Genomic DNA, 12,637 nt, shown 5'->3' on the forward strand with positions numbered 1-12,637 from the left:
GGTTCCAAAAATCTGTTAGGCACGCGTGCAATCTGAGATGTGCCTTTTAGCTGGAATAGTGTTGTATCTCGACCTGTTCGGATTATAAATAACCGAGATTGTTCATATGGTTTTGTAACTCGGTATTCTTAAGCCTGTTTAACTAGTCTTTAAACCCGGTTTAGCATGATAACTTTCTGAGATACGACTTTACGCTTGATAGCTCAGTGACCCCGTAGTTTCTAGGTCGATTATTTGCTTGACTTAGCAATTGGGAGCAGAAGTGGAGGTTTTAGGGTCTCGTTCGCCCAAATTTATGGCGGGACTCTACTATGGACATGTTTTGAAATAAATGTGGAGTCGCCATCTATCTCAGCTAGGAAATTCCTTTTATACCGACTCGGTAACCTTACTCGCTTATGGGTAAAATTATTGTACGCTGGACCAAAAGACCGGGTTCGTGGACCTATCCCGAGTCGTGTGCTTGACTTATCAGTTTCCATTTATACTTACTAGACATATAGATATCATTTCGACATACATTACAGTTTGTAGGATTTATTGCTGGAAATATAAACACTTTTGAAAGCGGTAAACCCGTTTGACGTGCATATTACTCGATCTAGACTGCATTTGAGGCAAGTAGCAATTACCCCTAAACATTCATATAAACCTGACGGTTTCTAACAAATAGTCAAGTGTTGGATGGTCTGAATATTTTTCATGCATAAAGCCTAAGCCGGATATCTAAGTTTAATTGATTTTATTAGGTCATAATTGAAATCCTCTAACCTCCAATTACATTTTCGATGCATTCCTAAGATGTCTAGGTGATAACCTGGATTTGATTTGATTCGCTAAATTAATATGGTTAGTCTTTTAGTCTGTTAATATGGGATTTAGCATGCTTTTGGAAAGTGCTAAACGATTTCAACATACTCATGGGCAGTTGGATAGACATGCAAGGTTATGAATACTTTTAAACCTCGTTGACTTTGAGCGATTGAAACTCGCTACATTTTGACCGTTGGTGTGGTTAGAATTGATTCTCGGAAAGAACACAAAAGTTTCCCGTCTTGTCGATACGGTTCCAATGGCTTAAACCAGAGATGATTCCGAGTTCAGGTGAACCCGGAATCCCTTCTGGACGTTCCTGGACTCGTCGATTGTAGGCTTCAAGGCCCGATTGGCTTAGCGGATTGTAATTTTGGGCTTCGAGGTCCAAATTAAATAGGAATTGACCCATTATAAAACAGAATATGAAAGTATATTAAAAAAACATAAACGTGGGCTGAAACATGGCCCAATTCCGAGTTTAAACGAGCTCGGAAACATAAATACAAAGTCGGATTGGGTCTGGGAAGATCTGGGGGTCGATTTATAGGCAGGGGGAAAAGGTGAGCACCGCGCCACTCCATAGTGGCGGCGGCGACCGTTCAAACCACCGGTGGCACCTGTTTGATTGGTGGCGGCGGCGGTTCGTGTAGGGACAACAGGTTTCGTCTTTCAGTCGTTTTTCATGCAAAAACGCTCAAAAACATATCAAACACAGAGGGAAAAGACATCAAAATATTATGGAACTAATATATGATGATTAAATAGTCATTAAACACCCTAAATCACAATTCTATAAGCAGTTTTGACAGTAAAAGAACAGACACGTCAAGAATGTAAATAAGAGGCAGTCCATCTCTAACATGCTTCCTAAGTACTGGAATTAGACAGATTCAAAATTAATGGATTAGAAACATTAGGACATACCTAAAACATGCTTCCTAACTCAATTTTATAGCAGTTATGGAAATTCACAAAATACAACAATTATGACAATTGGCAATAAAATTATGAAGCTAAGTAAACGTGCAACGTAGATCACATAAATAGACGATTATGGATGAAAATGATAAAAGGTAAATAGGGTCCTCAGAAGTACCGTTATGAGTCCTTTACTCGTTCACTGGTGTCACGACCCAAATTATTGAGTCACAACCGACGCTAGGGAATGAGAATTTTAGTTCCGAAACCCGTAGCAAGCCTCGATTTCACTAAAACTTTTCCGCAATGATGTTATAACACGGAAGAATTTGATTATGGAAACATCATTTTAATTACGTAAAAGCCACATTGTTATTATATTCACAATATACACATTAGCAGTTATAAACATTGCCCCAAAACTATAGCACTATCCTAGGTCATGACAGGTCACACGATGTACTACTACGGTGGTCACGGAAGTCGAACTATACATGGAAAAATAGACTCATGGAAAAACGATGGGATTCTGGTTACTCCAATCTAGGTAGCTGAAATGTTTAAATCCACGGAGTTAGCTTAAACTGAGTGAGATATAAACTACCTACAGTATTACATAGAAAATAACATCGCAGTTAAAATAAGCATATATGAAAATATTGTTTTCATACAACGCAAACAAACAATATAATATTGTCATGTCACAACAAATAATTGATCTGATAGAAACCCTAATCTTATAACGATCCTAAACTAGTTATTTACTAATATTCACAAGCGATAGTAATTTCTTAATTCCTGTTGGTAAGGTTCCGGGATAGTTCAACCGAGTTCAACCTATACCAAGTGGTACCGTCCGGGATAGTTCAACCGAGTTAAACCAGCACCATTTCTTATATCCAAACGATCGATATAAGTCTTGGGATAATTCCACCAAGGTGACTTATTAGATACATGTCATGGGATAGTTCCACTAAGCTGACCTTGTATCTAAACAAACGAGGAGAGTACTCTATAAAGCTATCGAGACTAAGTGTATGACATACCCGGACGCTGGTGATCACAAATCCTATTGACGCCCAATAGGTAGCTTGTTTATTTCGGATTGCAAATCAAAACACAAAACAATTCACAATACAATACACTATTGATATAATTATCAACTATACAATCCATTTTGCATTACAATCATTAATCAACAATTTAGCAATCAATAAATTAATCGACATAATACGATCAACAATCAACAAATCGATACAATCAATCCATTTCGATCAAATCAACGTATATGTATATGTGTATATATATAGGCTTTATAGAAAATATTATGCCGTATATATTTTCTATGTCGACTATCCTAATCACATACACAATCGTCAATCAATCATAGCCAAATTATAGTCATACAATCGACATTAAACAATCAATCAATCAAAATCATGTTATCGTTTTCAATCACTATTTTACCCTAGTCATGCGATGTGTTTTAGCTACATAAAATATTTAATATTATAATATAACATAATAATGCGCGTGAGTAGAATATACTCACCCCTTTCTTTCCAAACCAATTATGATCTCAAAGCCTTGGCCGAATACTCCTAGGCCAAAGTCGCCAATTTCGTAGCCGGCCAACGTGTCTGTCACAAATGAAATTCAATTACTTTAAAATTACATCGGCAATACAACTTGGAGACTCTAAGTTACTAACTTAGGTCAAGTACATTTATATTTTGCCCCATTTGTATAGCTTAGTTGATTTTCCAAAATCATCTCGAACGCTTAAACTCGTTTCGTCGTGCTTTTACGTTAATATAGGTTTCTATGTTTTAAACTCAAAATGCTTAAACCTTAGTTTTAATTCCTTAACATTTTTGAGTTTAAAACATCCTATCTTCACCTATAATCAATCCATTTAATTCACCCTTTACTTAGTCTAAAATCCAACTCAATTCATTTTACGTTAAAACCGATTCTACTCGTTGCGGTACGTATTTAACGTTTCAAATACGTTCTAGCTTCATTTTAACACCAAACCCCATACATTATTATCAATTGAAACATCCCCTATGCATTTCCATCCAACCATTTTATCATTCAACTTCATATTGCATTTTCAACGTAATTTCGCAATTTATGTTTCAAACTTAAAACGTCCAACTCTTAGGTTATTCCTTTAATGTGTTAGTTGACTAAAACAGTTTGTATACTCATCATTATACCATCTTATTCATTTCCTATTTATGATATAATCATCAACCTGAATCAATAACATTTTCACTTCATTATAAACTTCAAAAATTGTTTTACGTCACACTCGTTTTCTAACTCCGTAGCTTCACATTAAACATAAAACTTATCGTATTGAACCTCAACGAAGGGTGGAATCAGCCCCCCTTATCATTCACATGGCCCTCCTGTGTTTTTGTAGAGGAGAGGCTGCTCTTGCTCTGGTGCATAGCACGAGAGCCGCTGCCATTGCAGCTCCCCCATGCTACAGCACGGTGGAACACCTCCGGCCACAAAGGCTTCCAGACAGCCACCATGAAGTTTTTCCTCCATCAAACTCTAGAAATTAACTACCCAAACAGAACTCTCATGTCCTCACTCAAACCACTTTTAATTTAGTATAAACATAATCAATTCATGTCATACTCTTCATTTCTAAGCTCAAAATCTTCATCACCATTAAAGCTTAACAAAACAAAAAATTCTCAGCAAAAGCCTAGCCATATATACTTATCCTTACCTAAATTTTCTATGCTCAATCCATATATATCATTCTTCTCTTTCCGTAGCCGCGAGAATCAACCAAAACCGAGCTAAATTGAGGAAGTTTTGGAGTTTTGAAGATTTTTCATGTTATGTTAAGGTTGAGAGGTTGAAGGAGATGAAGTGGGTTCAGCTGAGATATATCTGATATTATGAGTTTAAAATTCAATTTTTGACTATTTATATTTATGGAAAAAGTCTTCTTTAGTACTTGAAAATGCTACCTCCTCAAACTTTGATTCGTAATTTTTCTTTCGTGTAATTTAGTCCATCGATCACTTAATCGTTCGAAATCAATAAATTTAGTATTATTTATATCTAAATAAATAATAATCTTCCACTATCTTATTATTTTATATTCCGATAAGTTATTTTGATAAAGTTCGGTTAACAACGCTCAATTTCCAATTTGAGCGAAAATGACTATTTCCGTCACTTTTTTCATCCTTATTTTGATTTGACAATTGTCGATATCCAAATAACCGATACCAATCTCTTAAATATTAATTCCCGTCAATAATTTATTTAAATCATATTTTTCAAGCAATAAAATTATATTTTCCAATTTCTCGGGGACTTTAACTTATTTTAAATTCCAACTTTTCTTACGATTTTTTTTAACCCCGTCAAACTATTTTAGGCATTATAAATATTGAAATTTATTTTTTAAATTAAATATCGACCTATTCTCGTCCTTTTTTAATTATTTTCTCCGCTAATTTCTTTTTTAGCCGCTCTAACTATTTAAATTCAGTCTCGTTGCCTACTTTGGCAACGTCGAAAATACGGGGTATTACATTCTACCCCCCTTATAAAAATTCGTACTCGAATTATTGTATAATTTTTTTCTGGTAAAGATCATACCCTTACATCGTTTACTTCATCATCACGATGGCGCGTAAACTTGTCATTTCAACTATCGCACATCTTTTGCGTCCTTTTGTAATTTTTATTATAAATGTACTCCAGGTATCCAGTCTGTTGCTGGCCAACTCCTTGTTTTTTCTTATTCCTTGGCGTTGATATTCTTCAATGTTTATTCGTCGTTTCTCCGCAATTCCTTTACAAGCCGAATTTGTAGCGTATCATATTTGATACTGGCTTAAAACGTCATTTAAATACCTTTAGTTATTAATCAAAATCTTAATTTGATTAATTCAGAACAGTTTAATTGAATAACTTAATATTTTAAGTTATTGTGAACTTATCCAAAATTGGCTCTTCTGGTCAACTTTGACCCTTAGAATCGCTTTTGTCGACTAGCTCGTTTGTCTAATAAAATTGACATTCATATAGTCTGTAACGCTATCTTCAAATTTCGTTAGAACATCGAGTCAAAAATAATCCTGAATGATTTTGAAAACTTGCGCTGAAATCGCCTTCTTGAGGTAGTTTTGAAACTGCACTTGCACGTCTTATAGCCGCTGTTCAAGTCGATAAAACAAGCGTTTAAAAACATCGTAATCTGAATTAAATTCAGTATTCCTATAGTTTACTATCATGTCTACAACTTCCTTTAAGACCAAATTTCATTTTGATATTTTCTTAATGTCCAAAATAGTCCTTAAAAGTAGCTAGAAGCCATACTTTTATCTTTTTGTTTTGTGGTTTCCACTTATTATTAAGTTATAGTTCCAACCATTCCGACTTCTATATTCTTTGATTAAATTATCCAAATCTAATCTACACCACTCCTTCAATTCAAATCAATCATTTTTTATTAAAAATAATCGGGTTTTATGGTTCAACTTAAATTCAAAATATAGCTTAGTAGTTATATGGAAACTTTGTTCTAGTACTGCGTGTTTAAGTTTATCTTACTCTGTATATTCTTTTGACATTTGCATTTACTATTCCTTTATATCTTCTCGAAGCATAATCCTTAACAGTCGAGTTATCGTGTTTGCCTGAACCAAACAACACATAACGATTATCTTATATCCAACTGACATTTCCAATCTTAGCGTTTTTTATTTTCCTCGTATTTGAACGAGTTTATCTTTTCCCTCTTTCTCTTTTTCTGCGACACTTTGATTATGTACTTGCACACTTTGTGCCTTCAAAAAATGAATCTCATGAAGTTGAGTGCTCGTTGAGCATTACATTTTCTGAGCAGCGTCCATTCTTATCGTCTCGATCCATTGTCATAAGTTATTCATATTTATTTTGCGATGTCTTTATCATCGTCTAGTGGAATTCCTTTCCCATTAACGTAATTTCTAGATCCTTATCTTCATCTCGTTCTAATGTTTTTGATCTCGAGTTGACAATTTCTTCTTAAAATTTCTCAGTGTGTCGTGCTTTCGATTAAGCGTGCGTCCTTATATTCATACTGATAGTCGAATTATTCTTGTACTTATAACAACTCTATCCACTGAATTCTCTTTGTCGGTCACCTTATCTAATCTATTTCCTCTTTAGCTCATCCCTTTAATCCTCATGTTAAGCGTCTTTCCGCTAGTCTATCGTATCTCGTCTTACTTCTCTTCCTTGTATACTCTTCTTAAGTACTAAGCATTATACGCGGGTTAATTAACTTTCTTTATATTCCGCATTATCTTCGAGTCTTTCACGCTTTCATCTTTCTCTCATATACTTTCTATTTTCATTCCATCTTTGAATACTTCTTTTCCGACGATCTCGATCGATCCAATAATATTTTATTATTATCAAGGCTTAATTCTTTTTATTGGGGTATGTTGTTGTTACAGAAATTCATGTCATTCTTAACTATTGATGCTTTTTCTTATAATCGCAGGGCTTTACATCGGAGTTCTCTTACACAACAAGACACAATTTTGATCATTTTCGGTCGACCTTTCAAAATTTTCTTTCGATTCAAATCATTTGAAAATTCTAGTACAATTATTACTCAGAGTGATGACATCTCTCATCACCAAAGAGTTTCTCAATAAAATCACATTTTCTCTAGTCCATGTTCAAATATGATGCATGATCTACATGTTGAAAATGTTTTACATATAGAAATTGTATGCTTTGCTAACGTGATTATGATTGGCCATATGCGACGTCTGAGCATAATTATACTGTTAAAATCATAAGAATTTTGTATCTTTTGAAAATTCGTAAGTCCCTCCAGATTACACACTCTGCGACATTATAGGCTTTTCATTATTAATTATTGGAGTTTATAACGATTTCGTTATTGATAGTTTCGCTGACACTCCTCTTCTTCTCCGACACTTTATCTTGAACACCTTGTTCAATACCTTCTCATATCCATCTATCTTCTCACTTCGTCCTCTAGATCATGAACTTGTATCGCATAGCCCTTAGGCATATTTATCGATGTTTCACAGCGATTCTTCATCGAGATCGCTTAGCAATGTCGCGGTAATCAAAACGTAATATCAGGGATTATGTTTCGAGACAAATGTGTTTTATGTATATTATGTGTTTTTCATTCAATTTCCAATTTTGCAACTATGTGTAGGCTCTAATCCTAAAAGAATGGGTTCTAATAGCATCTTATTGCTATTAGAAATATCTATATGATATACTATTCAACAAATACAATTCATATCAATTACGTTGCAAATACATTTATCAAATATGCAACAATACCACGTGTTCACAATTCTATCTCGATCATTTATGTCGCAACCAGTTCATATAGCCAATACAACAAATCAAACATTCCATAATTTTATGATATATCAATCAAAATTGAATCCATAAGGTACGATTTAAACCCCTTATATCACCATGTTCTATAACTATGCCTAATATATAACTCAAATAATCACTTAGGCACATCGCAATTTAACGCACATATCAATAAATCTCACATACCCGTACTATATTCGATAACTGGTACCTAGCAAAATCAATCCAATTCAAACAATCATCATCAATTAAGGCTCGACTCTCTATGCTGCAGTAGCACCTATACATGGTGCACGACCGTGCACCACCAAGGTGCACGAACGTGCACCCCCGACCCTCGCACCCCGTTTTTTTTTGTTGTTTAATGCCCGTTATATACGCTTGTCGAGATTGGAAATCGAATGAAAACGATTGGGTATCGATCGATTTTAATAGTTAACCTAATGAGGTTAAAAGAGAATTGAACTAGAAATGATGTACCATCCGTAAACGAGTTAAATACCGTTTAACGGGATATGCGTGAGAAGCACGACGAATAATGAAAGTGAAACGTGTCGAGTCTTGAGTCTAGAGTCAATCTTAGAATATGATTCTGATACAAGTCAAATGTTTTAAAATTTGTTTTAGATCCGGCGAGGCAAGAAGCAGCTGGACCAGGAGTTCGGGAAGCTTGGCGTTTCTAAGCCCCGACGTATTTTTGGATAAGCGTTTTCTGTGAGTTTATACGATTTGCTTTTAAAGTATTTATTCAAGCAATTATTTTATATTGTTTTATGTTTGAATTGCATGTTTATAATGCGAAATTTTTATATGAATTGTATATACGCTTGATTTGAAACCAGTATTGATCTGATGGAACGTGCTACCTATTGAGCGGAAATAGGACTGCGTGATCACCAATTTGATTTAATACAGCTGTGAGATTGATTATGAGTATGGATTTTAAGGTTGAATATATGAATTTGATACGAGTGAGAACTCGGTTACGGTATAACCTGGAGTCCCCGTATCTAGTGGGTTGGACCCACCAGTGAGTTGAAATCACAACTTGAGATTAATGTTTGGGTTGAACGATATATAATTAGTATGTTTGAGGATTAGGGTTTCAATCGGATCCTGTACTAGGTAGCATACGTTTTGAATGCTTTGACATTATTTTATGTTTTATTTGAATACTTATTAGTAAATGTATGAACTCGCTCAGTATATCCCCATATACTGACCCCTCACAGAATTCCTTTCAGGTTAAAGACGCTTTGAAGCAACGGATTTCTATCCTACTTCCAGAAGTCTGTATTTTTGAAAGTATGTAAAGAAACAATACCTTACTCTTAGAGCTTCAGTAGATAGGTATTTTGTTAGTCAGTCTGTATTATATAGTTTTCTGTAATATAGCTTTAATGTTTTAAAGTTTTAAATGTTTTATGCTCGTTGCATTTTAATATTTGAGATTTCCAGAGGATGTGTATGCCTGGCATGTGTGTACAGCATGACACGTGTTATGTATGTCGTGCATGACGTTTATTTTCGCGAAAAATTATTTTACGTTTTTAGGCTTGCTACGGGTTTCGGAGCAACCACTCCCATTCCCTAGCGCCGGTCTCGGCCCTGAGATTGGGTCGTGACAAGGTGTTTTTGGTCTATTGTTCCAACCCCTGCAGAAAAGAATTCCCTTCCTTTAGGTGACTTTTTCAAAAAGAATAAGGGTAAGGGTAAGGCAGTGAATGATTCTGATATTAACCAAGAAGTTGGAAATGAAGACGGTCATTGTCCTGCATTTGATATATCGAATGCTTTTGAATCAATGTCGCGAACTTTGGATTTAAGTAAAATGGAAAAGAAGCTTAAATTTTGATGGTTGGTCAGAAGACCATACAAGCTAACATATTGAATTTTAAACGGGTTTTCACTTCCAAATTTTCCGAAGTTTTGACAGTTGTAAATTCGTTGAATGTGATGCTTACTCATATTGTTGATTCAAAAAAGGTAATTTGTTTTGATTTTTATATTTAGTACTTTTAAAATTTAGTGTTAATATTTTATGTTATTACGATAGTTTTCATTTCGTTATTATACTGCTTTGCTCTAGTTACAGGACAAAGTTGATGATTCAAATGTAGATGCCTCATCTTCTCGAGAAGGCAGTGAACATGATGCTAAGTGATCTTCTGTTGAACTTGAAGCTTCTATGGAAACAGAAAACACTGATTCTGATGTATCTGCCAAACTATTAAGGGTTTAGTAAAATATAATTTATGGTATTTCATATTATGCTTTTGTAACTGAATATGAACTTCATATCTGTAACAGACTCTCAGCAAGAAAAAGAAAGTATCTGATAGTGTGCAAACAGAAAATGTTGTCAAAGAGAAAAATGGTGATCTCCCCGCGAAGAAAAATAGTTCTATAGGAACCGAAGAAGGAGTTGAAGATTCTGTTGATGCTTAAAAGATCATGCATACTGAAGAAATTGAGACTAAGACTTCTTTTGGAAAAGAAAGTAAAGAGGGGGAGTCTTCTGATGAAGAAGAAAGTGATTGAAAAAATGGAAGATGTAGGGGAGCCTTCTTATGGAGAAGAAAGTAATGAAAAAAGTGAAGATATAGGTGAGTCTTCTGGTGAAGAACAAGGTTCTGAAAAAATGGAAGATGCAGATTTGGTTTGCGAGAAGTCTGGTGATGGGTGATAGGAGTATTTTACTCCTATATTTAGGGTCGATTTTACTCGGTTTTCATCATGTGTAGTATTGTTTTTATACATTATTTGGCATTTTTACGTTTAATAGTGTTTGTTAGTGTTTCAGTGGAAATTAGGTGAAAAACGACTATTTGGGGCAAATTTATGATGGATTGCGTGTACGAGTAAAAAGCGTAGCTTGCGGACGAAGAAATTGAAGATTCACGAACGAGATTGAGAAAAATGGGTTGTTCCCGTTCGAAACAAAGGTTTCACGAACGGGAACCATGCAGAATGAGCATGAGTCTCGAACGAGAAGGCTTTGTCTCGTTCGGGACTCAAGAAGAAATCAACATCTCAAAGCTCTCGGGTTCAAGTTTTTTCGAACGTGAATAAGGCTCCCGTTCGGGAACCATGTTAAATTTGGGAATGTCACGAACGGGACTATGGTTTCCCGAACGGGAAAGAAGGAAAATACACGTGCAGCAGACTTTGAATTGGACTGAAATTCCTCCTCAAATTACAATTACAATTCCTATTACAAATTGATTTGTAATACGAATTAGAAGACTCCGGAACTTCTCCTACTATATAAAGACCTTGTACTAGACTCAATTTAAGATGTAGAATAATTTAGATTACATTAGTTATAATTTAGTTTTCATTAAATAGCTTTTTAGTTTAGTTTTTTCCAGCAGTTTATAAGTAGTTTATAATTAGTTTCTGCAAGACGATTGTTGAAGATTTCAAGCTTAATCAAGACGATTCTTTCCGAAATTGACAACTCCGGTATTTATTGTTTAATTATGCTTTCTTCTTCATCATCCTTCTTGTTTTGTTTCAGTTTTATTATGAGTAACTAAAACCCTTGTTCGAGGGTTGATATGAACTTATAAATTGGTAATTATTTGGATTGGATGGATTAGTATTAATTCGTGTCTTAATTATTAATCTTATTGCTTGGATTAAATTAGCTACTTAGTTCATGATTTTGTGTTTAATTAACTAATTGAGAGATTGTTAATTAAATAGACATAGATAATTAAGAACTTAGAGAAAAACGCCGTGAGAGCGGGTTGGAATTTAGGTAGTCATTGAGTTTGCTTCATAATTATAATTTGATTATTTAATTCAGTTTTAATATCGTGAGAGCGAGTTAATAATTGGTTAGTTAATTAGGTTGTGATTTTATTCGGATCTTTGAGGCTTGAGAGGGCGGGATTCGGTGCTTTAGAATAGCTCGATTCACGATAAAATCACTAAAAAATCCTATTCCATAATTTTACTTATTTATTTGGGATTATCAATCCTTGAGATTTTTAATCTTATTGTTTTAAATCATATTTTATTATTTGTTTTCAATTTATATTAGTTTAATTAAATTACAAATCCTATTGATTTTTCTAGTTAGCCGATTAAAGAATATTTGAAATTAGTGATTAAGTCCATTGTCTCTGTGGGATCGATACTTGGTCTTCCAAGTTATATTACTTGAGCGATATCGTACACTTGCGATTATTCACCAACAAGTTTTTGGCGCCGTTGCCGGGGACAATTGCGTACTTAATAAATTAAGAGTATTATATTCTTGTTTGTGTTAGCTTTTATTTTCTGTTTTTTATTTTTATTTTTTTTCGTGTTTATTGGATTTTACATGGGGTGTTCTTGTTTTTGGGTGTGCAGGAAATTTGATATTTGTTGGTTTATCCTCAATTTGTTTTTGGTGTACCTATTTTGGAAAGAGTAATGGCATGGAATCAAAATTATATGCAGTACCAAAATTTTCAGTATAATTGTGAAATTTGTGGGGATTTTGGTCATACTCGAG

Source organism: Mercurialis annua, linkage group LG3, assembly GCF_937616625.2.
Source record: "Mercurialis annua linkage group LG3, ddMerAnnu1.2, whole genome shotgun sequence".
Classification (NCBI taxonomy): Eukaryota; Viridiplantae; Streptophyta; class Magnoliopsida; order Malpighiales; family Euphorbiaceae; genus Mercurialis; species Mercurialis annua.